Source organism: Ursus arctos, chromosome X (genome assembly GCF_023065955.2).
Source record: "Ursus arctos isolate Adak ecotype North America chromosome X, UrsArc2.0, whole genome shotgun sequence".
In the NCBI taxonomy this organism is placed as follows: Eukaryota; Metazoa; Chordata; class Mammalia; order Carnivora; family Ursidae; genus Ursus; species Ursus arctos.
In genome coordinates, this window is record NC_079873.1 from 17,285,431 (window position 1) to 17,310,798 (window position 25,368).

The 25,368-nt window shown below is 43.4% G+C and overlaps 1 protein-coding gene across 2 annotated transcripts in view; it reads right to left on the minus strand.

Annotated features, from left to right (window-relative positions):
- Positions 1-8,149: 8,149 nt before the first annotated feature.
- The window catches only part of SMPX (small muscle protein X-linked), a 52,965-nt gene continuing 35,746 nt past the window's right edge, over positions 8,150-25,368 (minus strand). For both annotated transcript variants that reach the window (XM_044377580.3, XM_044377581.3), the window contains exon 5: positions 8,150-8,562. The gene's annotated coding sequence lies outside the window, so the exon portion shown is untranslated. The remainder of the gene's footprint in view (positions 8,563-25,368) is intronic.

A 25,368-nucleotide genomic window follows, 5' to 3' on the forward strand; every position in this document is an offset into this window, starting at 1 on the left:
AGGTTCAGCTGTGAGTAACAAAAACCTCAAAGTACAAGAAAGTGGCTTCGTTTCCTTCCCTCAGAAATGTAGGTGGTCCAAGAAGAGTGTGGTGGCTCTATGGGCTCCCGTCATCACAGCTTCCACTGCATGGCCCAGGACGGCTTCTGCTGCTCCTGCCATTGCATCTGCAATGCAGCTGGAAGGAAGGAGGAAAAGGGGAGAAAGAGGCAGCTGACTTCTCCCTTCAGGGATACTTTGCAGGAATTATAAACACTGCTTTTGCTTAATTTTGTCCTGGGGCCCCAGTGAGCTGCGGAAAGGGTGGCTGTGCAGGTAAAGTTTAGAGATTTTATTGCTGAGGAAGAGGGGGAAGAATGAGTACTGAGGGATCCCTAGTGCTCTCTGCCACTTCCAAGACATTTTTACATTTGGCAGCCATGAAACTGCCTTCTGTCTTTCCTGGACTCGCAGCGCCCTGACTCGCCATGGCCTGGAAGCTACTCAGTGGAAAGGATTTGCTTGCCATCCTTCAACCTCAGGCTTTCTCAGGACCTCATATACTGATCTACTCAACCGCATTTCCACCGCAGGTGCTTTCACTCCTGATTGCTTTGGGATGGTCTTACCTCCTTTGCCAGTTTCCCTGCAGAGCCTAGCAGCCCACCAAATCAGCGATACCGAGTACATATTGCATTCAAGTTCTCTTTCTCTCTTGCTCTTTTTATCACTTTATCCAAGGGAGCTTTCTTATTGAACTGATCCTTAAGCCCCAAGTCGTGTACAGTTTTGCAGTGACATAAACAAGAATGACAAAAAGTCAAGGGTGCTTTGGGGCTTAACCATGAGGATATTTTATTGCACGGTTCAAAAAATTCTAATAGATGAAACTGCGTTTACAGAAAAGAGAAATCTGGGTCTGATCTGTTTTTCTAGGGACACATCCATCTATTTTAAAGATAAAAACAAGCTTTCATCGTTATAGTAATCTTGTATGTTAATTACATATGGAGACCAAATAACATTAATCATGTAGTAATTATCTATATTTATGTAGATATACTTACTTACATGTTTATTTATATAGATATATGTTTAGTTACTATAGATAGATATATGCCTTCCTGGCTTTATATCATTATGATGAAAATACAGTTTGAAAAATATACAGGAGGGGAGATGGGGGAGGGTTGTGAAATTAATTGAGATAAGATGTCCTATAGAATTTCTATTTTTTTTAAAGATTTTTATTTTATTTATTTATTGGACAGAGAGAGAGCCAGCCAGCGAGAGAGGGAACACAGGCAGGGGGAGTGGGAGAGGAAGAAGCAGGCTCCCAACGAAGGAGAGCCTGATGTGGGGCTCGATCCCAGAACGCCGGGATCACGCCCTGAGCCGAGGGCAGACGCTTAACGACTGAGCCACCCAGGCGCCTCGAGAATTTCTATTTTAAAATGATTTTCATCATCAGTATGTTTCAAAATATAGGGGGGGGGAAAGAGAAAGAAAAGGATGCTACTCCCCTATCCCTGTGTTTGACCCTTCACTCATTTGTAGTGGGAAAATACCAGGAATGATTCACTCTCTGAATCAAAGTAATGATGGATACTTAGCCAAGTCACATCTTCAGTAGAAAATGTGTCTGTGATCTACAATAATATTTTTATGTTTTTACCATTTGTACGTAGAAGTCGTAACAGGCCCTGGGCTTGTACATTTCAGCACAAATGACTCAGCTTCCATCCTGCCAATCACCGTGTGCTTTTGTCCGGGGCTTTCCCGGACTTGGTCTGCTGCTGCTGCAGTCGGCCCTCAGTCAGTGATGGATGGGAGTTGGCATAAATACCCCAGCTCCCTTGTTCAAACTGCGATCACTCTGGGCCGTGTATTCTCTTCAGACCCCCCGAGCTTCCCCTGTAAAGTTAAGCTTGAGTTACCCATAGTCATAACTGGCTTCTCAGCCTCCCTCCTCAGCTGCCTTCTGGGCCTTACGTCACCTGCCCAGACCCCTCCTGGTGTCTCCTTCTCCACCCAAACAAGGTACCTTCGCTTGAATCTTGTCTAGGAAAAGAAAGGAAGACCAAGCAAACCAAAAAGAATGCTTATTGATGTGCTTACTACCCTGAATATTTGCCTAAATCACAATTTTTGATTTAGAGGAATCTGGATTATGGGGAATTTAAATTAAGTCCAAATGATCTGATCACGACTTAAATCACAAGCGATATAGATTCATCTTAAATCACTGCTGGTAATTGCTCCCTGTAATTTAGCACTATGTATACTGGTCACATACTGCCCTCAATATCCCTCTCCAACACAGTCTTCACTGCTCTTGTTTGAAAGAGTCTGGGTGAAGGAACTCCACAATGCAGTGTTCTTCCCTCCAGTAGGGCCTGGCCCTGCACTGAATTGAGGCTCACTGCCTATTGATTTGGCTGTCGTTTTAGTTTTGAAAACACATGCAGCATTTTAAGTGATTGTTACTCTAATAGAGCAGCCAGGATTTAAATGCAGATCAATCTGGGTTCAGAGACCGAGCTCCTAACTGGGTGCAGAACTGTGGAGCTGGCCTCTGAAAGGAGGAGGGAGGGCTGCTCCAAGCTGCTCTGTGGGCTGTGGCTGTGTTAATCTCACTGGAGTAAGGAGAGCAAATAAGGGATTAAGAAAGGGCTGGTGCCTGAGTCACCCCAGGGCAGTTCCAGGTCACATGCGCATCAAGGCTATGTGACATTTAGATGTCTCCGCTCACCCCAAGCCAGATTATCTTTTAGTCCTTGCTTGGCTCCCCACATGCACTTGGAAGCTCTTACGCATCCTCCTTACCCTTCAGAAAAAATAGATGATGAGTGTTCGATTGTGCACAAAACAGGCTTCCCCTGCTCAGCCAGACCTCAGGGAAGCCACAGAATCTTCTTCAGTGACCTGACTCCGGGGCTCTAGAAGCAAACGCTCTCTTTCCTTTCTTCTCTGTCCCTCTCTCATTTTCTCTTTCTCATTATCTCTCCCTCCTTCCCTTCTACACACCTTTTTCTTTACTACTTTGTAAGCAGCAAGAAAGCCCTGAGCCTTCAAAGCACGGTCTTAGCCACGTCTTTGGGTAAAGCATGTGACACCGGGCCACCCCTCAGACATTCTTTGCATCTCCCACCTCTCTGACCCACCCACCTTGCGTCTGGGTCTCTGCAGAGCTCTTAGTACGTCAGTTATCACGCCCAATGAGTCAGGTCTACCAAGAAGAGTCAGTTGTCCTAAAAATCTGATTCCCAGAACCACAGCAAGTGATTTCAGCTAATTTATTGGGATCAAAAGTTGGCAAATAACCATGATGTCTGAGGACAAGAAACTGTTACATAATCATCCTTCGGCGGAGACAATGGGGTCACATGTTTGCCCGTCTAATCACTGATCAGGGACATGTTTGATTGCAGATAATGTGCTCGCTGGCCCACAACTTAATTACTGAGTGTCTGAATCAACGAAGCTTTCGGATGTAGGTCTTGCCTAATGGTGCATCTGTTAGAGATCATTGCCTCCGTTCGGCCTCTAAACTAAAGGTCTGGGGGATACAATGGGTCATTGCCTGCGCTGTTCTCCATGACCTCTCACTGAAAAACATGCCAATTCCCACGGTTTATTTTTCCAGCCAGCAATAGGTGCTCTTGTTTATATCCAGGGCCAAATGGAAGGAATGACTCCAGGGGTACAGATATTGGTAAAGCCTCTGGTGGACGCACACTCTCCAAGGAAATTAATGCCACAGTCATTTCAGCATATCTGCAGCCAGAGTCCAGTTATCCAGATGGGAAGGTTCCAGAGCACAGAGAAGAGGGAGTTCCTTTCCCAGCTGATAAAGAAAATACATTGGGAAAAGTCTAGGGAAATAAGCAATAAGTAAAGTAGGGCCAAAATGTTCAGTCTGTGGGTTGGGGTCCCAGCAGTCGACCAGGATCTAACTACAGAGTATGGAGCCCAGTGTGTCTCATTAAGGGACGTCTCTCCTGGCTTTTCCCTCCATTCCAATTTCGCACTCCACATGGTTTACCTGGATTCCAAATAAAGCCCCCAACCCTCCCCCTCCTCAGCCATCATTTTCACCACCACTGTGCCTGGTGATGACTTCAAGATTTGGAAAAAAAAGAAGTTTGGGGTGTGGTTTTTTTGTTGTTGTTGGTGGTGGTGTTTTTTGTTTGTTTATGATTTAAGGAGTCTTGGTCTATACACAATTATTTAATCACTAAGGACAAGTATGCCAGTTTCCTTGCCTGCAAATTTAAATAAATTCTGCATGCCATGTTAAAGAAATTATAATAAAGATGGATTCACCCAGATTTTAGAACGCTAAGGAAATGCCTAATTTCCAAGATTGAGCAAAAATGTCCATGCCTTCATGGGTGTCCAGCCCCCTAGGAGTTGAGGTATTTTCTTTGGCTTCTTCAAATGTTCGTCACCTCCCACTGAATGCAGGAAAGCTCAGCTCAGGCTGGGTGAGGAGGGTGAGAGTTGCCTGAGCCCAAGAATCTTTCTTTGTGTGGTCAGAGTCAGAAGACATGGTATAAAACAAAGCCAAAAAAAAAAAATATATGAGTAAGGCACGAAACCTCCCCCTTTTTTTTCTTTTAATTAAAGCTGTAAAGCAGTGTGGCTTGGGTGAGTGTGTGCATTGAACATTGATGTGTTTCAGAATGCTTCTGAACAAATTCCTCCAGGACCCTGTCCTGTATAGTGCACCACAGATGTGTGAGCAATATTAAAAAGCAAGAATCGCTTCCAGAGAAGCCTAGAATTCTCATTTTGTTTGTCTAGAGACTATAAGCAGCCCACACTGAGGTAAAGTCCTGCCTGCACCCCCCCACCATTGCTCCGCCCAACTCAGGATCACATTTGGAAAATTAGGTTGTAGAGTGCAGACCTGCTTTTGTTTTGTAGCTCATCTGCAGGCCTCTGAAGCCCAAAGGGAAAGCCCCTTTCCCTGTGGAATCTGCATCTTGAATATATCCTCACTGAACCAGGGGAAGAGCTGGTCAGAAAAAAAGTGCCTTGTTATCTGTTGGTGCAGTCTCACCTAGTCAAGGGTAGCACTGAATTATTTTGCACAGAAGTCAAATGTTATAGGAGTGATTTTTCTCCTTTAATAAACAAGCATTGGGTTGAAGGATATGAGGCCAAGTGCATCCCAGAATCCAAAAATGATTGCTTAATTGAGGTTGTTTTTCTTTCTCTGAAGAACACCTTTAGGTGATGGTGGTGTTAAAGCTGTAATCTTATTTTACAGCTGAATCCCCTCTTTTATAATCAGCATATATATATTTTTTGACAGTGTGATTTGCCTTCCGTGCAGAATCTAAGCAGGTTTGGTCATTTGCTTAGAGAAAAAATGAACTCAGTATATGGCCTTGAATGGCTTTCTTCACCTAGCAACATGCAGGCGGGTCATGTTCTCTCCAAGTGGTGGTTCTGTGCGGGGCCTGTTGACTGTATACACAGTCGTGTCTGAACGTTATAGTAATATATCCTCTCCTTTAGAGAAGCGCAGAAATGTCATAACGGTATGTGAGGCCAGAAACTAGCTGTGGGCCACAGTGATGTCTACATTCAGCAGCAGGTTAAAATCCCAAGGGAACATCAATTACCAGGTTAAATGCGGTTTCTATTTCAAGCTAGATTGCAAAGCACTGGGTAATGCCACATGCCTTCAAGGGGGAACTAGTTATAATTGATCAACCTGAGGTTCTTGAGTCCAGATGAGCCCTGTTCTCATTCCTCGTGAGCCTTTCCATGTCTTATCTCAGAGGAGGGAGCCCTAATTCTAGGTCAGCCCAAGAACGTCAGAGTGGTAGCTTCATGGGATGGTACGTTCGGATTAGTAGTGTTCCTTATCAAAAATGAGAGGCTTGTTGTAAATCCTCTAGCTGTTCTAGTTAGAAATGAGGGATCCGTTTGAGTAATTATCACCCCCCACGTCCTGGGCCTAACTTTTAAAATTCTAGTTTGTCATTCAGCTACTCAGGAAGTAACCTTGGAAGCAAAGCCAATTACCTTCCAATCTGCGCTCTTAAAATGTAAAGATCATACCAAAAAAATGAGTGGTTGAGAAGACTTTGGAGAGCCCCGCTTATTCCAGATGGCTTCTGCTCCAAAGGGAGAAGCTTCCCAAGTGTCTCACACAGTCCTGAATGCCACTGGGCCTTCTCTTTCACTCACTCAAGCACAGTATAGGAAAATCCCATACGGGGAGGGAGCGAGGACAGGGGATGTGGTGGGGGTGTTGGAAGCAAGGTGATCTTCTGGGTGAATGTGCTGTGCCCCTCCCAGCACTTAGCATCAAGCCTGCCACAGAGTAGGCAGCCAGGCAGTGTGGGCAGAGCGACTGTGATCACACTCGAACATCCCCACCTGTCAGCAGAACATCTGACACTCGTACCACTTACAGCACTTGTACTAAAAACGCTATTGTACCTTATGCTTTACTTTAATTGCTCAAACTGATGTCATTCCTAGTTTTGTTCTCTCTCTCCTAATGAACCTTCAACTACTTGTATCTTATTTCTTCCCCATGGAAAAGTTGCATAATAATTGGTCGATTACAAATGTGTAAGATAAATAAGGCTGTTTCAACGTGATACACGGGTTTTTAAAGGGCCATTTAGCATGAAGCATGTGAATTTTTTTTTAAATAACTTCACTGGAAATAAACTGTCTTTTCCTACATTATACATGCTGGCCAATGAATGATAGAATGTGGAACTTGCTAAATCCCAAATACGGTGAATTTGCACCTTAACAAAATAAAATACATAGTAAATTAAAAGCTCTCCATAAATCCTCTGAATTTGTCTGATGCCTCTGGTCTGTATTATGCTGCACATTTGACTTGGGAGACTGCAGGAAAATTTGAAGACAGTTTTTGTAACATCCAACCAGAATGTCATTTTGAAACTGAACATGGATCATTTATAAATAAACAAAGGGAATACTGAGATTTAAAAAAAAAAAAACAAACCCTACCCAACTACCCTAATTAGGAAGGCGCGGAATGGCCCGAGGCAACACAATGCCATATTATTTAGGACCTGTTCTGCTGACAGAGGATTAGGCTGGCAGGTTTCGTTCTGACTGATATTCTCCTGCCGTGCATCTATATTAGATTTAGATCGCCAGGCTGAGCCACAGCCCGGAGAGCTACCTGGGACCGACAACCAGATGGCCACCGTTTCAAGAAAACCTAGACTCATCAGGCCCTACTGAACCTACAGCCTGTCACGTGTATGCACAATAGTCCTGCTTGGGGAAACTGATCTCTAGGAAACAGTAAAGCTAAAGGCTAATTTTTGCTTGAGAGTTTTAGAAGTATGTCCTTTTTTTTTTTTAATGGCAAGGCAAAAAGTCATGATGCTAAGGTCTCCGCATACCACTGTGCAGTTGCCCTGGCATCTGGAAAGATCAGAAGACTCTAGAGGGATACGGGTGACTCTTTTAGGTTTATGATGGTGTTGGCCACTGATTAAGTTTCATAGAGACTCTCCATCTTAGCAGCAGGAGACACATTTCGCCTTTCTTTAGACAGCTAAGGTATGATCTGCCCCTCTCTTCTATTCTGATCGTTCAGCCTTATTTTGTTGTGCCTTTTAATGAACTCTGTCCCCTCTGGGCAAAGGGAATTTCTGAGCCTCTATGGAAGTAAAATGCATTCACCATAAAGGTTATCCTTGGAAGAGGAACATCAACGATGCCCAGTTCCTAAGGCAATATTTAACCTCATTTGCAATAACCAGTCAGCCATAGTTTTATCCATGGTACCCAGTTATTCAGAAGGAGAAACCCCCATGTAAGCAATGTGGGATTTGGCTGGGTCTTTTTTTTTTTTTTTTAAGATTTATTTATTTATTTATTTATTTATTTATTTCAGAGAGAGAGAGAGAATGAGAGTGCGAGTGGAGGAAGGGGAGAGGGAGAGAATCTTCAAGCAGACTCCCCACTGAGCATGGAGACCAACATGGGGCTCCATCTCAGCACCCATGAGATCATGACGTGAGCCAAAACCAAGAGCTAGACGCTTAACCAACTAAGCCACCCACACGCCCCTGGCTGACTCATATCTCACTTCTCTCCATGTAACGGAAAATGTAGCCATCTGAAGATATGAAAATTAATTTAGTCTAGATTCACATTTTATATTTACTCAAGTGTGAACTCATAAAAAGTTTATTGATATAATTTAGGATGTGAAGAACCAAAATACATTCCAAATATTGATCAAAATTATGTGTGAAGTAGTTTAGATAACTTCCTATCAAAATCGTTGTTATGCATATTGCCCTATCCCTCTCTGTAAAATCCTATTCCTCCTCAAAAGCACACCCTCTAGTTGAATTCTTGAGCTGATTTGCTTTGCAAGGTGCCAAACATGAAGATAAAGAAGTGAAGCCAACTAGAGGCAGAGATATAAATGTACAAACAAGACATTTCTGCTAGAGTCTCAGGCATTCAGAAAGTTCATAATCTTCATACAAATATATAAATTTTTTCATGAGCTATTTTTATTTGAATCTATTCTTTTCTCTTCAGTTCTTCACATCAAGCCTGAAAAGAAAAAAAAAAGGAAGAATTAGTTTTGTTTTCATGAGATACATTTAGGGACAGCTTGAAAAGCAGTATGATAAGTAAAAGTCAAAATTGAAGACCTTATTTTCACTTGGAAACTTCATCTCTTGATTCCATGAATGTAAAGTGAACTATGAGTAGGTGTAGCCATCAGCTTTGGCTCTAGTGATTTAAGTAATTCTGAAAGGAGTAGAGTATAATGCTAACATTATGTTGATGACTTGCAAGGCCTTTGGTGCCTGTGGTAAATTTGCAATCATGGCTCCAGTTCTCCACCCCTCCCTGTATCCATCCCCATGGCCATGTAACATTTTAGTTTCCTATCGTAGATGGGGTATAAATTCCTCATGTCTGAGTTTGGCCATGAGACTTGCTTCAGCCAACAGAATGAGGCAGAAGTGATGATTTGCCAGTTCTGACTCTGGACCTCAAGAGGTGTCACCTGTGTTTGCTACCTCTCTTCGACATCTGCCATTGGCCTGCCCACTGATCCAGGAAAAGGATGAGAAACATGTGCAGCTGAGCCACCCCAGCTAGCATGCCCCAACCAAGCCCTGTCTAGCCAAGCCCCCTGCTGATACAGATGCGTAAGTGAGCCCAGCCTAAATCAGCTGAGCCACGAACACAGGAGTCAGGATAATAAATTGTTTTGTTCTAAGCCATTGGATTTGGCTAATGGATATGGTGCCCTGTCTTTTAAAATCTCTTGGAATGCAAAGATCATTTGATGTTATTTACATGTTTGTTTTCCATTATTCCTGGGTGTCATTTCTTCTATTCCATACTTACGTGAACAGGTTGAAACTTTTCTAACAAGTGGAATGCTCACATTTTTTTATTGTCAGTGGCTAGAGAAAGAAAATTCCACAAACAAAGGCCCTTCGCTGCTGTGGCAGACACTAGAGCTTGGGTCTCACCATATCCATTCTCAACTACCTTCACACTTGTTTTTCTCTACTACAAAGGCTGGTGGCCAAACACTCTACCTCCCGGTATCTCTTCAAGGTAGGAGTAGCCAGGAGACGCAGTCGTGGCCGGTGAGCCCTGAGGAGAGTTCTGTAGCAGAGGTCTTTAAGAAAGCTTTGCTTTCCGGTGTTTCTTCTTAGAGCCCACTGTGTCATTTATGGCATTGCTGTAATGCGGTTTTTGTTTATATGGGCATACCTCATTCTCTCATGCTTCATTTTATTGCACTTTGCAGATACTGCATTTTTAACAAACTGAATGGTTGTGGCAACCCTGTGTCAAGCATGTCTATTGGCGCCATTTTCCCAACAGCATTTGCTCACTTCGTGTCTCTGTCATTCTGCCTTGCTCCCAATCTTAAGGGGAAAGTGTCTGGTTTTTAACCAGTATGTCTTCTGTGCACTTTGGTAATCCTCACAATAACATATAGCATTTGCATTGTTAATTTGTTATGGTGATCTGTGATCAATAATCTTTGATCACTGTTTTGGGGTGCCATGTACCATGCCCGTATAAGATGGCAAACTTAACAAATGTTGTGTGTGTTCTGACTGCTCCACCGACCAGTCCCTCCCCCGTCTCTCTCGCTTTGGGCCTCCCTATTCCCTGAGACATAACAATATTGAAATTAGGCCAGTTAATAACCCTGCAATGTCCTCTAAGTATTCAAGAGAAAAAAAGGGTCATTCGATGCAGCAAACTTCTCTGTTGTCTTATTTTAAGAAGTTACCACAGCAATTTTGATGAAGTCCCATTTATCAGTTTTTTTCTTTTATGGATTGTGTCTAAGAATATTTTCTCCAAAGTTGTATTCTAAAAGTTTTAAAGTTTTACATTTTACATATAAATATATGATTCATTTTGAGTTGATTTTTGTATAAGGTGTGAGGTTTCAGTTAAAGTTCTTTTTCTGCCTAAGGATGTCCAATTTCTCCAGCACCGTTTGTTGAAAAGACTATCGTTCCTCCATTGAATTGCTCTTGTACCTTTGTCAAAAACCAGTTGGGCAGATTTATGTGGGTCTGTTTCTGGGCTCACTCTTTCATTCCCTATGTGTCTATGTGTCTATTCCCCTACCGATAGCACCCAGTCTTGATTACTGGAGCTACTATATAATAAGCCTCAAAATCACGTAAAGAGATTTGTGTGTTGATCTTGTATACCGCAACCTTGTAAAACTCACTTATTAATTATGGGTGTGAAATAAGTCAAGCAGAGAAAGACAGTTATCATATGGTTTCACTCATTTATGGAACACAAGAAATAGGAAGATCGGTAGGAGAAGGAAGGGAAGAATGAAGGGGGCGTAAACAGAAGGGGGAATGAACCATGAGAGACTGCGGGCTCTGGGAAACAAACTGAGGGCTTCAGAGGGGATGGGCTGGGGGATTGGGATAGACTGGTGATGGGTAGTAAGGAGGGCAGGTATTGTATGGAGCACTGGGTGTTATACGCCAGTAATGAATCATGGAACAGTGCATCGAAAACTGGGGATGTACTATATGGTAACTAATATAACAAAATAAAAATTATAAAAAAATAACAATTATACACTGAAAACATTATCAACAGCAGTCAGCACAGGCTCTCATATTTCTTTAGCATTTTTTGTTTTTTTAGAAACTCAGTTTTCTGTCCATGCCAGTCACCAAGAGGAAGCAAGATGCCAACTCCTTCCCAGCCCAGGAGCTCTGGCTGAAATGCATTTTGTTGACCAGCAACTTCCCAGCCTCATCCGGGCCCACCAGCCAGTCTGTATCTGACCACTCTCCCTCATGCACCCTGCACTCTGAGTTTGCTGGACATTTACTGCTTCTGTAACACGAGAAGAGCCCTCAGGCTTCTCCCTCCGTGCTTATAACTTTGGACTAGAAGCCCCCGCCCCCCCCATGACTCCACATAACACGCTGTGTTGTAATAATCTGTTCTATGCATCCTGTCTGTCCTCTCATGTCTTTCCTACATAGTTGTCCTGCCACGAGGCTGTCACCTCCGGGAGCGCGTGATCATGTCCTATTCATTTCCACATCCCACTGCCTATCACAGCACCTGGCGCGTAGCAGGGCCCTGAGGACTGACGAATGGGACCACTGGGGAAGCGAGAACAGGAGGAGAACCAGAGTTGGAGTTACAGCCAAAGCCACATTCGTCAATGTGAGGCAGCAGGAATGAGTGAGGGGCCACGCAGTACACCAGGAGTGTTGATTTGCTATGCCGTGTCCCCATGGTGCTGTCACATCTGCCCTGGGCCCCGGCTCCAGCCCCATCGTGGTATGCTCAAGCCATTTGACAGCTGTGGTGACTGTGCTGGGTGACATATGGCCAGTCCCTCTGGCTTAGTGAGAGGCCCATGACAATCTGCCCTTGGAGCTGAGACATTCCTTCGGCTTCTCTGAGCAGCGTGGAAGGAGTGATGAGTCACAGCAAATTGTCACTGAAGCATCTTCTATGAGGTGTGATTTCTCTCCCAGAAGTGTCCAGACCATGAAGTACCATCTGCAACCCAGGAATGGGAGTCATTTCTGTGACAGGCTTGATCTGGACTTTGACCACCCCATATGTGTCCCCAGTAGATGAAATTATGGCTATACTGAGAAATGTAGGATGAGCCATTTGCAGTGATCCTTCAGTGACTATTTAAAAGCCCTAAGGCACCCCTCACGACTGGGGTGAACTTGTGGACCTCCGACTTTGAGACAGTTTTGGAAATACAAAGAAATGTTAACCCAGTCTTCCCAGATCATTGTCGCCACTTTAAGAGGGCCAGATGATTTAGAAAAACAAACACATGGAGTTCTTTATGTGACACTCTTCCCAGGGGAACTGTGCTCTTTCCCCTTCACTTGCTGTGCCCACAAGCCATGGGAAGCATGGGGAAGCTGATGGAAGAGGGTGCCGCTGTGCCCAAATCATCGGCCTGTGCTTCAGATGGGAGTGGAGAAACAGCTGATGGTGATGGCGTCAGTTTTGACCACCTACTGTGTGCCACTTGACACAGTTACTTCATTTACTCTACAGTGTGAAGTCAGTTTGCCCTTGGAGGAGGAGTTAGGCAGGAGGCAGCAGATGGGACAGAGGAGTCATGGCCGTTGTCCTTCTGCACACCACCCTGCCCCCCTCAGCTTTCCCTCTCCCTCCTGGGTCCCAGTGGAATCCAAGAGGACCCAGCAACCCTGGACACAGGACACTGTGGATGGCCACGGTCACATAGGGTCCTTCCAGCCCTGCAAAGCCCCCAAAGGACCAGAGACTCCATCCTTGGCCTTGTGGGACTGTGTGTTCTCGGAATACCTGTCGGTTACTGGAATACAAGAATGCAAGAATTCGGAGACTTGGGGTCAGGGCTCCATTTTACAAATGGGAACAATGGGAAAGGATCCAGAGCTAAAATTGCTCATGCCGCAAAGCACACTTGTTTGTCGGGTTGTTGGAATGCAAGTGTGTTGGGCGGCATCCAAGGCCACACCGCTTTGCTGCCTAGACAGCAGCTCTCAGCTACTCTGCTGTCTCCTGTTCTCCTGTAGGGACATTTGTGAGAATGATGGGGAATACGAGGCACTCTGCTGAGAAGTCACTCTCCACACCTTTTGTACCCAAATCAAAAAGACACAGAGGCCCCACTTGAAGTTTACACTTGGGAAAGACACACCTTGGCTGGTACAGGGGTGATACACCAGATATCTCCCTTGTATCACACTAAGTCCAGGCTGAGGAGCATGTGATGTTTACGCCTGGCCATGACCCATTTATAGCTGTGTTAGTCATAGTGGCCACGGCCGCTCATACATCATTTATGAAATGGAGTCCACTCAACACTTGTCTGCATTTAGTCCTTTAACCAGACACTCGGGGACTGTGCAGTGATTACTTCCTCCTGAGTGGTGCTAAATCATAGAGCCATAAACACAGTGACACTCAAAAGTAGTCAAGACTTTTCTCATATTCTGTCATATTCTGTCTGGTTCCATATGCAATGGCTGACCATGCACCCAGAGCAAACTGAAGGAAGCTTTGGAGTTGGTTGGAGGGCATTGGTAGGGTCCTCTAGAGTTGATAAAGAGCCTTCACACACATTGGCCCATGTAGATGACCACATGGAGAGGAAGGCGGTACAATCTACGACTGTGGTTCCTCTGGAACGTCACGCACCCAGGTCAGGGAAACCGGAGGAAGTGCGCCGCCTGGAATTGCATTCAGCTTAACTCCAAACCTGGACTTCTCTTTTATCCCAAACAGCCACTCATAAGGTAAAAGAAACAAAACTCTAAGTAAAAATTTTAAAGACTTTTTTCTTAAACCATGAAGCGTCCACCCAAATTGACTTTTGTGCATCACGATGCCTTTGGTGGAGAGAGCGAAAATGGAAATGTTTCTACGAATAACTAGTAAAAGCAGGGAAGACGAGAAAAAGCCCAAAGAGCAGGACATTTCTTTTTTTGTAAAATTCTGCACCTAAAATCCAGATTCAAACAGGGTTCTGTGCTGGACATGGAGAATTTGAGTAAGGAAAAGGCAAATTGTGTGTCCAGGTCAAATCTCACTAAAACAAGTTCAGATGGGTTTTTTTTAATCCTATTGTATTGAGAATTTGTTGTACTGGACAATCAAGCCAGAGTTGACAGCCGGCAGCTGAGAAAACATTGAGCTTGTTTGGGGAGATCTTAGTGGAGAAAAGGGGCATCAGCCGAGACCAGTCACCACTGGCAGCTCCTGGTTTTATGGTCAGTTTCTCTCTATCCAGCAGAGCACAGACCTCCCTGTTTCTAAAGGGGCCAGTGACTTACAGGACAAACACTGACCCAAGACTTTGCACGCAAAGCAGAGCCCACTAACACCAAAGGTAGACAAAGTGATAAAACAAATGGAGTAGACTGCTGTCTTATCCAAGCAATTCTCAGAGGTTCCAAAGATGGCGAACCCCTTCTGTGTTGTTTAGGCATGAACATTCAAGGCCTAGAGACAATGGTGCTTGCATCAGAAATATCCAGCATCCTCTTAGAACCATCTGGCAACAGATTTGTGGCAGTCACAAGTTCTGGAACACCAAATGGTAAACCAATTACTTGACATAAGGTTAACAGAACCGATAAAATAAATATACTGCTCTTTGTCTCTCTCCTGTAAAGCATCCTGGAACACACATTACCATGGAGACCACCTTAGAGCTGACTGACCTTTTTTGTCTGTTTTTACAGTAACTGATGATGGTACCAAGAGGTCCAAGGACTCGGTATTCAAATAAAAACCTGGCATTTGATGTTCCATCAGGCAAAATTAGAACTACAAAGCTTTAAAACTATTTTTGAAGATGAGCAGAACTAGAATTGTAGTACTGCTCTTCATTTTAGAAATTAGGAAATTAAAATCCAGAGGGGTTGACTCACTTGTCCAAGGTCAGACAAACTAGTCAATGGCTGGTCCAGGATTAAAAAGCCTGTCTGGAGCTCTTTCTCCCACGCTAAAACTCTTTTTCAAAACTCATATAAAAGGGGCACAAGTCATCTGTACATGTTGACAGTATTGGAGGCACCTTGCAGGAACAAATGATACAAAGAAATAGATCTGTAGGGGCGCCTGGGTGGCTCAGTCGTTAAGCGTCTGCCTTTGGTTCAGGTCATGATGCCAGGTCCTGGGATCGAGCCCCGCATCGGACTTCCCTGCTCGGTGGGAAGCCTGCTTCTCCCTCTCCCACTCCCCCTGCTTGTGTTCCCTCTCTCACTGCCTCTCTCTCTCTCTCAAATAAATAAATAAATCTTAAAAAAAGAAATAGATCTGTAGTGTACCAATAATTGACTTAAACAGTCTTGTCCTTGTTCTAATGGACACCAAAATTTAACTTAAAAGGTATTTCTTGCCTTCTCAGAATTTAGCAGGATTTCTTTTTAATATTTTTCGTTGAGTAAATGCACAAATCTTAAGTGAACAACTTGATGGGTTTTTTCTATGTATCTGTGTATACAGCATGTATGGCTTTTATTTTTACATAGCTTTTCAACACTATTTTATCTGCCAGCATATCCTCAAGGGTTGGTTGGTTGGTTGGTTGGTTTGAGAAATACTAGTTCCAAGAGACAATAAAACAGGTTTCACTTTTGAAAGAAAAGGAGGGGAGGGGAAAAAAAAAAAAGAAACTTTCCATGGTCAGATAAATGGAAAAATACTGGGCTAAACAAAGATAAAGCATTTTTTAAGTTTTAGGGCTCCTCAGAGCTTTATTTTCTTTCTTTTTTTTTTTAATTTAAATTTTAGTCAGTTAACATACAGTGTAATATTGGTTTCAGGAATGGAATTCAGTGATTCAACACCCAGTGCTCATCACAAGTGCCCTGTTTAATCCCCATGATCCAGCCTAGCCTGTCCCCCACCTCCCTCCCTCCAGTAATGCTCAGTTTGTCCTCTATCATTAAGAGTCCTTAAGGCTTGTTTAGCTCTCTCCTTTTTTTTTTGTTTGTTTGTTTAGCTCTCTCCTGTTTCCCCCTTCCCCTATGTGCATCTGTTTTCTTAAATTCCACATATGAGTGAGATCAGATTGTATTTGTCTTTCTCTGACTGACTTATTTCACTTAGCATAATACCCTCTAGATCCATTCACACCCTTGCAAATGGTAAGATTTCATTCTTTTTTATGGCTGAGTAATATTCCATTGTATGTATACCACATCTTCTTTATGCATTCATCAGTCAGTGGACATTTGGGCTCTCTCCATAGATTGGCTATTGTTGATAATGCTGCTATAGACATCAGGGTGCATGTACCCCTTCAAATCTGTATTTTTGTATCTTTTGGGTAAGTACCAAGTAGTGCGATTGCTGGATCATAGGGTAGTTCTATTTTTAAATTTTTGAGGAACCACCATACTCTTCTCCAGAGTGGCTGCACCAGTTTGCATTCCTACCAACAGTGTGAGAGGGTTCCCCTTTCTCTGCATCCTTGCCAACACCTGTTGTTTCTTGTATTGTTAATTTTAGCCATTCTGACAGGAATGAGGTGATATCTCACTGTGGTTTTGATTTGCATTTCCCTGATGTCAAGTGATGTTGAGCATCTTGTCATGTGTCTGTTGGCCATCTGGATGTCTTCTTTGGAAAAGTGTGTATTTATGTCTTCTGCCCATTTCTTAACTGGATTATTTGGTTTGGGGGTGTTGAGTTTAATAAGTTCCTTTTAGATTTTGGATACTAACCCTTTATCAGATATGTCATTTGCAAATATATTCTCCCATTCTGTTGGCTGTCTTTCAGTTTTGCTGATTGTTTCCTTTGCTGCGTAGAAGCTTTTTATCTTGATGAAGTCTCAATAATTCATTTTTTGCCTTTGTTTCCCTTGCCTTTGGAGATGTGTCTAGTAAGAAGTTGCTCTGGCCGAGGTCAAAGAGGTTGCTGCCTGTGCTCTCGTCTAGGATTTTGATGGTTTCCTGTCTCACATTTAGGTCTTTCATCTATTTTGAGTTTATTTTTGTGTATGGTGTAAGAAAGTGGTCCAGTTTCATTCTTCTGCATGTGGCTGTCCAGTTTTCCCAACACCATTTGCTGAAGATACTTTTTTCCACTGGATATCCTTTCCTGCTTTGTCGAAGACTAGTTGACCATAGAGTTGAGGGTCCATTTCTGGGTTCTCTATTCTGTTCCATTGATCTATGTGTCTGTTTTTGTGCCAGTACCATACTGTCTTGATGACTACAGCTTTGTAATATAACTCAAAGTCTGGGATTGTGATGCCTCCAGCTTTGCTTTTCTTTTTCAGAGTTGTTTTGGCTATTCGGGGTCTTTTGTGGTTCCATACAAATTTTAAGATTGTTTGTTCTAGCTCTGTGAACAATGCCATTGGTATTTTGATGGGGATTGCATTAAATATTTAGATTGCTTTGGATAGTACAGACGTTTTAAAAATGTTTGTTCTTCCAATCCATGAGCATGGAAGGTTTTTCCATTTCTTTGTGTCATGTTCAATTTCTATCATAAGTGTTCTAGAGTTTACAGAGTACAGACAGATCTTTTACCCTCAGAGCTTTAAATATACAGATGTATATTGTGTGTTTTGGGGTGGGAATGACACCATATAGCGTTTTCAAAATTTATTTTATTACTGAATCATTCTTCTGGTTTTCTACTGTTTGTATTCTTTTTTCATTAATCATTTATTAATTCACAAATAGTGACTGTAGTATTTCATCAGGTGAATACACTAGAGTTTACTTAATCATAATCCTATTAATGGGGATTTGGGTTTTTAATCAGTTTTGCTATCATAAATGAACAAAGCTTTTTCCACATGAACATTTTCTTTAGGATGGCTTCCAACAAGGCCTAACTGGGCTGGAGGAGATAGAAATTCTTAATGGCTGGAACTTTCTCCGTTTACTAAGCCCCACACCCTCATTGTGTAGGCTGGCAGGGTGCCTCCTATACAGAAGACACTCAATACCTATTGAGGGAATAAGCAAGTGTCTGCTTCATGATCATTTTCCCACTCATCTTGGTGGATATTATAAGAGGAAAATTGGTAACTCTTTTTTCATGGAGCAACCCTTTGATTACTAGTGAGGCTGCACATTTTCTCTTGCTTCTCTAATTATACATCCACTTTTGTGAATTGTGAGTTCATTTCCTTTATCTGTTTATCTATTAAGGTGTTAGTGTTTTGCTTCCCAATTTTCATGGGCTCTTTATATAATTGCACATTTCATGCAAAACAATTTTCTTGATAGAGCTTGCTGTTTAATGTTTGGAATTTTTTCAAGTACAGGCATTTTTTTAAACTAGTAAGATTTTGAGGGATGATTCTGCTGGCTCTTCTTTTTTTAATTAAAGTGGGGGTTTAAATTGTTTTTATTTGACTGGAGTTGACATGCAATGTTACATTAGCTTCAGGTGTACACCATGTGTGCTTGAGCAAGTCTATACGTTATGCTGTGCTCACCACAAGTGTAGCTCCCACATGTCACCAGAGCTCTTACAATATCACTGCCTATATGGCTTTTACTTCTTTAAGAAGTTATCTGGGGAAGGTTAAACCAATGCCTTCATTTTTTTTCCTCAAATTATTCCAACCATGATTTTTAGTTAGTTATAGCCAAATCCTACCTTTTGAAGCCATCATCACAGGACCTGAATTCTATCATCTCAAAAGTGATAAGAGGTCAAAAAAGAAGGATGTTCATGGGAAGGAAGGAAGCATCACTTTGGAGATGTGAGGTCACATTTATAGGCTTTTGGAAATCACTCCCAAAGCTGTAGGGCAGGTTGTTTTTAAACTATCCAGAACATGAAGCATAAACTTGGCTGCAAATTAGAATCACCTGGAGAGTTTTTCAAAATCCCAAGGCCCCAGCTGCCCCCAGACGCATGACATCGGAGTCTCTAGGGGTGTGATCCATATTCTTTAAAGTCCCCCCGAGGCCTCTGATGTGCAGGCAGGGTTGAGAACCGCTGGCCTAGAAGGCCTTCTCAGACTTTAATGTCCATAGGAAGCATCTAGGGATCTTGTCACACTGCAGATTCTGCCTCAGGAGGTCTGGGGTGGGGCCTAGGTTGTATATTTCTAGCGAACCTCCCAAGAGATGCTGTTGCTTTCGGTCCATGGACCACACTTTGAGAATCCAGAGTCTAGAGGAGTCGTTCTCAAGGTGCGGGGTGGTATTTTGCCCCCTCCCACGGACATTTGGCAATATGTAGAGACATTTTTGGTTATTCCATCCAGGAGGAGGAGGTGCCAGTGGTGTCTGGTGGATAGATGCCAGGGATGCTGTAAGCATCCTACAGGGCCTGGGACAGCCCCCACCGCAAAGAGTTATCCCCCCCAAATGCGAACATTGCTGAGGTTGAGAAATGCTTCTGTGAAAGAAAATGATCCCAAACCTGAGCTGGGACAGCTGTGTGCTCTGGTGTGATGAGTGGTCCCTTCTGGGGCATTTCTGATAAAACATGTGAATGATTGTCTGATCAACTTTAATTAGATTAAGAGCCCCTTCTGGGAAATTAGATTTACCTGCCTCACTACATTAGCCTTGTAACAGAGTTTAATGACCACTTCTACCTGGTCTAACAGGGTTATCTAACCACATTATTTCCTATTCCAAGTCTTTGAACTAGCCTTTTGAAGCCTCGCCAATCAACTTTGTTTTTGTTTGTTTTATTGAAGTATAGTTGACACACAGTGTTGCATTAGTTTCAGGTGGACAACGTCGTGATTCCACACGTCTGTACGCTCTACTGTACTCACAGGTGCAGCTGCCGTCCGCGGCCGTGCAGTGCTATCACAGTGCCACTGACTGGGTTCCCTGTGCTGTACCTTCCATCCCCGTGACCTATACGTTTCACGACTGGAAGCCTGTACCTCCCCCTCCCCTCTTTAAGCAACTTTGAAACAAAGCTTTGACATGTACTTGCAATCAATTCACCAGAGAAATCCCTTCTACACCCTTTGCCTTGCCAGCCTCCAAACTAGTTCCCAGGTAGGAGCCTGTTCATATGTTCAGCTACTGTTTACTGAGTACCTACTGTGGAGGCATTTTAGCCCAGACTCGGCCTTCAGATCCCGGCTCTCCTGCTTCCTAGCCGTGCCACCTTGGGCAGGCATTCTCTTGAAGTGCAGGAGACTAATAGCATCAAGCTTCTAGGGTTGTCGGGAGCAGAACTTATTAAAGCATTTAGCAGAGTGCCTCCCATGTAGTAAAAGGAGAAAAAAAAGCTTACAAGTCCCACAAAAAGCTTCTAAGTCAACACATCTCTTCCTCCCCCTCTGCCTTCCAAACAAGATTCAGTCTTTGTCATCTTGGCTTGAAGCTCTTTGTGGTGCTGATGGTTGGTGGAGGTCTAAGTGGCTGGAGTAGAGAATTGAAAAGAGTCGGGGCACCTGGGTGGCACAGCGGTTAAGCGTCTGCCTTCGGCTCAGGGCGTGATCCCGGCGTTCCGGGATCAAGCCCCACATCAGGCTCCTCCGCTATGAGCCTGCTTCTTCCTCTCCCACTCCCCCTGCTTGTGTTCCCTCTCTCGCTGGCTGTCTCTATCTCTGTCAAATAAATAAATAAAATCTTTAAAAAAAAAAAGAAAAGAAAAGAGTGAACCAAGGGGCGCCTGGGTGGCTCAGTCTTTAGGCAGCTGCCTTCGGCTCAGGGCGTGACCCCAGAGTCCTGGGATCGAGCCCCACATCAGGCTCCTCCGCTGGGAGCCTGCTTCTTCCTCTCCCAATCCCCCTGCTTGTGTTCCCTCTCTCACTGGCTCTCTCTCTGTCAAATAAATGAATAAAATCTTTAAAAAAAAAAAGAAATTAGCAATCTGATCATAAAATTTGTATGGACATACAGAGGATAGCCAAACAATTTTTTAAAAAAAAGAAAAGAAAAGAGTGAACTGAGTCAAAATTACAGAAAGAAAAGGGCTGGGGAAGTCAGTGGATAACTGGATTTGGGAGAAATAATGAAGAGATAGTTGGGGTAAGAAGTCTGTGGGGTAAAGGGATCTTGGGCTGATCATGAATCAAGAGACTCTTGGGGGAGTTCTACTGTGTGTTTTACAATGTAAATCCTTCTTAGATGAAGATCTGCATTCATTTTTGAGGCCATTTTTGGCAACCAATTTATGCTTCTTTCCGATGTGGTTTGGGGCTTATATGTGCTTAAATGGTCTTAAAGGTGGACACCAAGATGCCTGGCTTTAATTTGATTACATCATATGTCAGAAAATGTACTAGGCACTGTGGATACCCTAGGGGACAAATTATCTCCCTTCAAGGAACTGAACATCTAAAAGGACAGTCAGATAATAAAAAAAATGGTGGCTGCCGTGGGTGCTATCCAGTTAAGAGGCCATGGAAGGGCTTTTCAGAAATTGTATTTAAACTGAGACCGAATGAGGGGTGGGAGGTAGCCAGCTAATGGGTCTGAAAGAAAGACTTGAAAAGAATATTCTGAGCATGTACAGCAGCCTCATGTCAGCATGGCACCTTCATGAACTCGGACAAGTTCACTAGGGTTGGAGCAAGGAATTCTCTCAGTGGGCAGAAATGCAAGATGGGGAAAAACTGGTGAGTGCGAGCCAGTTAATGCGGCCCTGGGGGTGGTGGGGAGCCACTGAGGGACGTTCAGCAGGCAGTGACATTATCACTTTTGTGATTTTTCTTTTTTTTCTCTTTTGAAAGGTCTGTTGACTGCAGGGCTCTGGCAACTAAAAACAAGTGAGAAAAGGCTTTCAGAAGTGAAGTGCACAGGTCACTTTGACAGCTGTGCGCCATTAATGCTCCAATTGTCCAGTGAGGTCACCTGTGTGACAGCAACAAGAATGGCGGGTGAATGGAGTTTGCAAACCCTCTTTCAAGGTGAGGAGAGGGGTCAAACATGTCAGAACCTCCTAGCACTTGTCCAAGGACTCTTGCCTGAAGATTGAGAAAGGAGGCCCTTCACCATTAGCAAAGGCCCAAAGCCTCCTCAGTGAAGCCGAAGCGTTTCAGCTCCAGATATGAGACTTGCATCAAAGGCTTAGGAAAATTCCCATGGGCCACACAAGCATTACCCGGAGAACTAAATATGAAACAAATCTCGAGTGACCACAGACTGCTGGGCAGGCAATGGGAGCTCATACTGAGCTCTCACCTGTCAGTTCACAATATTTTGTGGGTGAGGAAGATTCTGAGCTTAAATAGAGCAGAAATGGACAGTCTCTCCGATCCCATGGCTTAATTTATTGAATAGGGGAATAAGCCTTGGGAGGGACACAGATCCGCTCCTAACGATTTAACCATTAATAAAGCCCTGCTATAAATGGAACTCAGGAGAGAACGTAGCGTGGCAGAGGGCAAAGAAGTGGGCCCCATTAGACAAAATAGGTCAGGCAGGGAGAAAGTCGTCATATCTCCTGACTAGTTGTGGTGATCAGAGATGACAGGCCTTGTCGTTTTTTAACTGATAGAGAAGGGATAGAGAATAAAGAAGAGATTTTTTTTCTTATTGTTATCTTTCTTAGAAGATGGCCATTTCAAAGAGGATCCTGAAGAGAAAAGAACTGATAATATTGATCAGTTCTGAGTTTTGTGCTTAAAAATCTGTGTGTGTGTGTGTGTGTGTGTGTGTGTGTGTGTTTTCAGAGACTTAATTTTTACAGAAAAAAATTCTGTGATACTCCTAGGGAGTCCCCATGGCCAGATCACTGTCTTTTATCTGGGATTAATGAGACCCAAACTCCTAAGGAGTATGGCCTTGCCATTGGTTTGATTGTTGGTGATACTTTCTGCTTTTTTCTTATTTCTTGTTTTCTTTTTCTTGTTTTTGTTCTTGTTTCACCCTCAGAAATCAAAAGAAAGAGCAGGAAAACATCACAATATGGGAACAAGCCGAGGAGAGAGAACAGCATGCAAAAGGTAAAATTTATCCCTCAAACACTGGATTTTTAGTTCTCTTCTGGATTTGCCTTCCCTTAGAGTTTCTGCTTTTTTCTCCCTCCTTCTGGAGCACTTCCTCCCTAATGACTCAAGGAAGTGAAGAAAAACCTTCCCTGAGTTCTCGGAACATACATTTTGCTTATACGTTGTCTGGTTTCTGAAGGCTTCCTCTGTTAAAAACATCAGGGAAACCGGCTTCACATTTGGAAATAATCTTTCTAATCTTCCCAAAGATAAACAACATTTGGTGTTTTAAATAAATACAAGAAATTGTGGGTGGTAAGGATTAGTGGGGTTGAAAGAAAAACAAATAATGAAATGTTAAGGCTATGTGACTTCGGACAAACCTCACTTCTCTGGACCTCAGTGTTCTCATTGGTTTAAAAAAAAAAAAAACGGTGCTATTGCAGGCATCCTCCCAGGTGGTGCCCAGTGAATCTTGCCTCCTGGTATTCATACCAAACAGGACTGACCAGGGTAATCAATAGCATATTACACAAATGACTGAGTGTGACTTCTAAGGCTAGGTCATAAAAGCCACTCTTGGATCACTTGCTCTGGGGGGACGCCAGCCACCATGCTGTGAGGGCACCAGTGGTGAGGTCCACATGGGAAGGCGCCAAGGTCTTCTGATAAGTCATCACCCATTAACCAGTGGCATGAGGGCACCATCTTGAAGGTGGATCTTTCCATCTTTCCATCTTAGTCAAGGCTTTAGAGGACTGTAGTCCCAGCTGACATTCTGACTGCAACCTCATGAGGGACCCCAGGCTAGAACCACCCAGCTCAGCCACTTCTAAATCTCTGACCCACAGAAACTCTGAGATAATATTTATTATTGTTTTAAGCTGCTGGGTTTGGGGTTATTTGTTATACAGCAATAGATAATACAGTTGCTCAGACTGACGGTTACCAGAAGAGAGGTGGGCAGGGGGATGGGTGAGACAAGTGATGCAAATGAAGGAGGGCACTTGTCGTGATGAGCACCGGCTGTCGTATGGAAGTGTTGAATCACTAAATTCTACACTTGAAACTAATACTGCATTGTATGTTAACTAGCTAGAATTTAAATAAGAACACACACACACACACACACACACACACACACATATATATGTAATACAGTTACTATAAGCCAAGTCCAGCTCTTGTATTTTACGTGTCAATGAATATGTGTTATTGGTGGGAAGCATAAGAAAATGGCACTTATGTCAAAAACCAGATCCTTAGCCACAGGATAGGAACATACTGCTTCGGGCATTTCTGAAATGGTGAGTAGCCAGACATTAGAGACCTGGCATCCTGAGAACGCAGGCATTCAGTTTTGTGGGAGCAGGCCAACAAAGCTGACTGATCTTTGACTGAAGCTTACAGTGCAACAGTTCAGCACTCGGCGATTCGTCTTTGCACATGATACCAAAACATAACCCCCTGTATTACGTTTACACCCAGAGACTGAACAAGTTAAAAGAAACTCCAATGGAATGGGTCTTACTTGGACTCTCCTCTCGATGAGTCACTCCAAAGGGTGCAACTGGGATTATTTGGAGAGAACAGCAGCCCTGGCAGTTTTTAGAGTGAGATGCATTGGGACAGGGCTTAAAAGTTGCTGAATTCATAGTGAAACCCAAGTGACTCTCCAGGGTAGGGGACACATCTGGAAAGCAGGGAGTATAGAGAGGATCTACTGGGCAGGGTTGGAGTAAGTGACACTGATGGTCCCCTGACCTATGAGAATATGCCTGGCTAAACACACTTCACAACATTTCATTTTGGTTTGTCCTGGGAAGAACTGAGAAACATTCCCTAACTCAGTCCTTCTGACCCAAGCTGCACGTTGGACTCACCTTAGGGTCTTGTGAAATATACTCCTCGCTCAAAGGGTTAATTGCTCAGAGGTGGGGCTCAGGCAAGTCCAGGTGATCCTAGGGTGCAGCCCACACTGCGGATGTCAGATCTAACTATATCCAGCAGTTCACTGCTGCCTGACTCCAAGACTACGACAACTAGAACAAAAACAAGTGTTTCCCACCCAAAGCCCAAGGCTGGGCCACTCAGTTGTTCAGAAATGGGCTTCAGTTCTTAGGTCATAATACTTGAGAAAAGCTATGTAACTGCCTTGCAGTCAGCCAAGTAGCTGTGATCCCGGTCATGTCTTGTGTTGGACTTGAAAAGTGTTCAAATTTAGAACCTCTTTTGTGTTTTCCTTCTACTTCCTGGACATCCATAACAGTATGCTTAAATGAAGATTATGAAACCCAGATTTTTGGTCTCTGCATATATTTGAAACATGGCAAGGCCTTCTTTAGAAATACTTCTATAAAGATTAGAAAAATGATTTTTCTTCTTTCTTCCCAATCACTGCATCCGAGGATCTCTTTGTACCATTTCTTACAACCGCATGTGAATCTAGAATTATCTCACAACAAAAAGTTTTAAAAGAA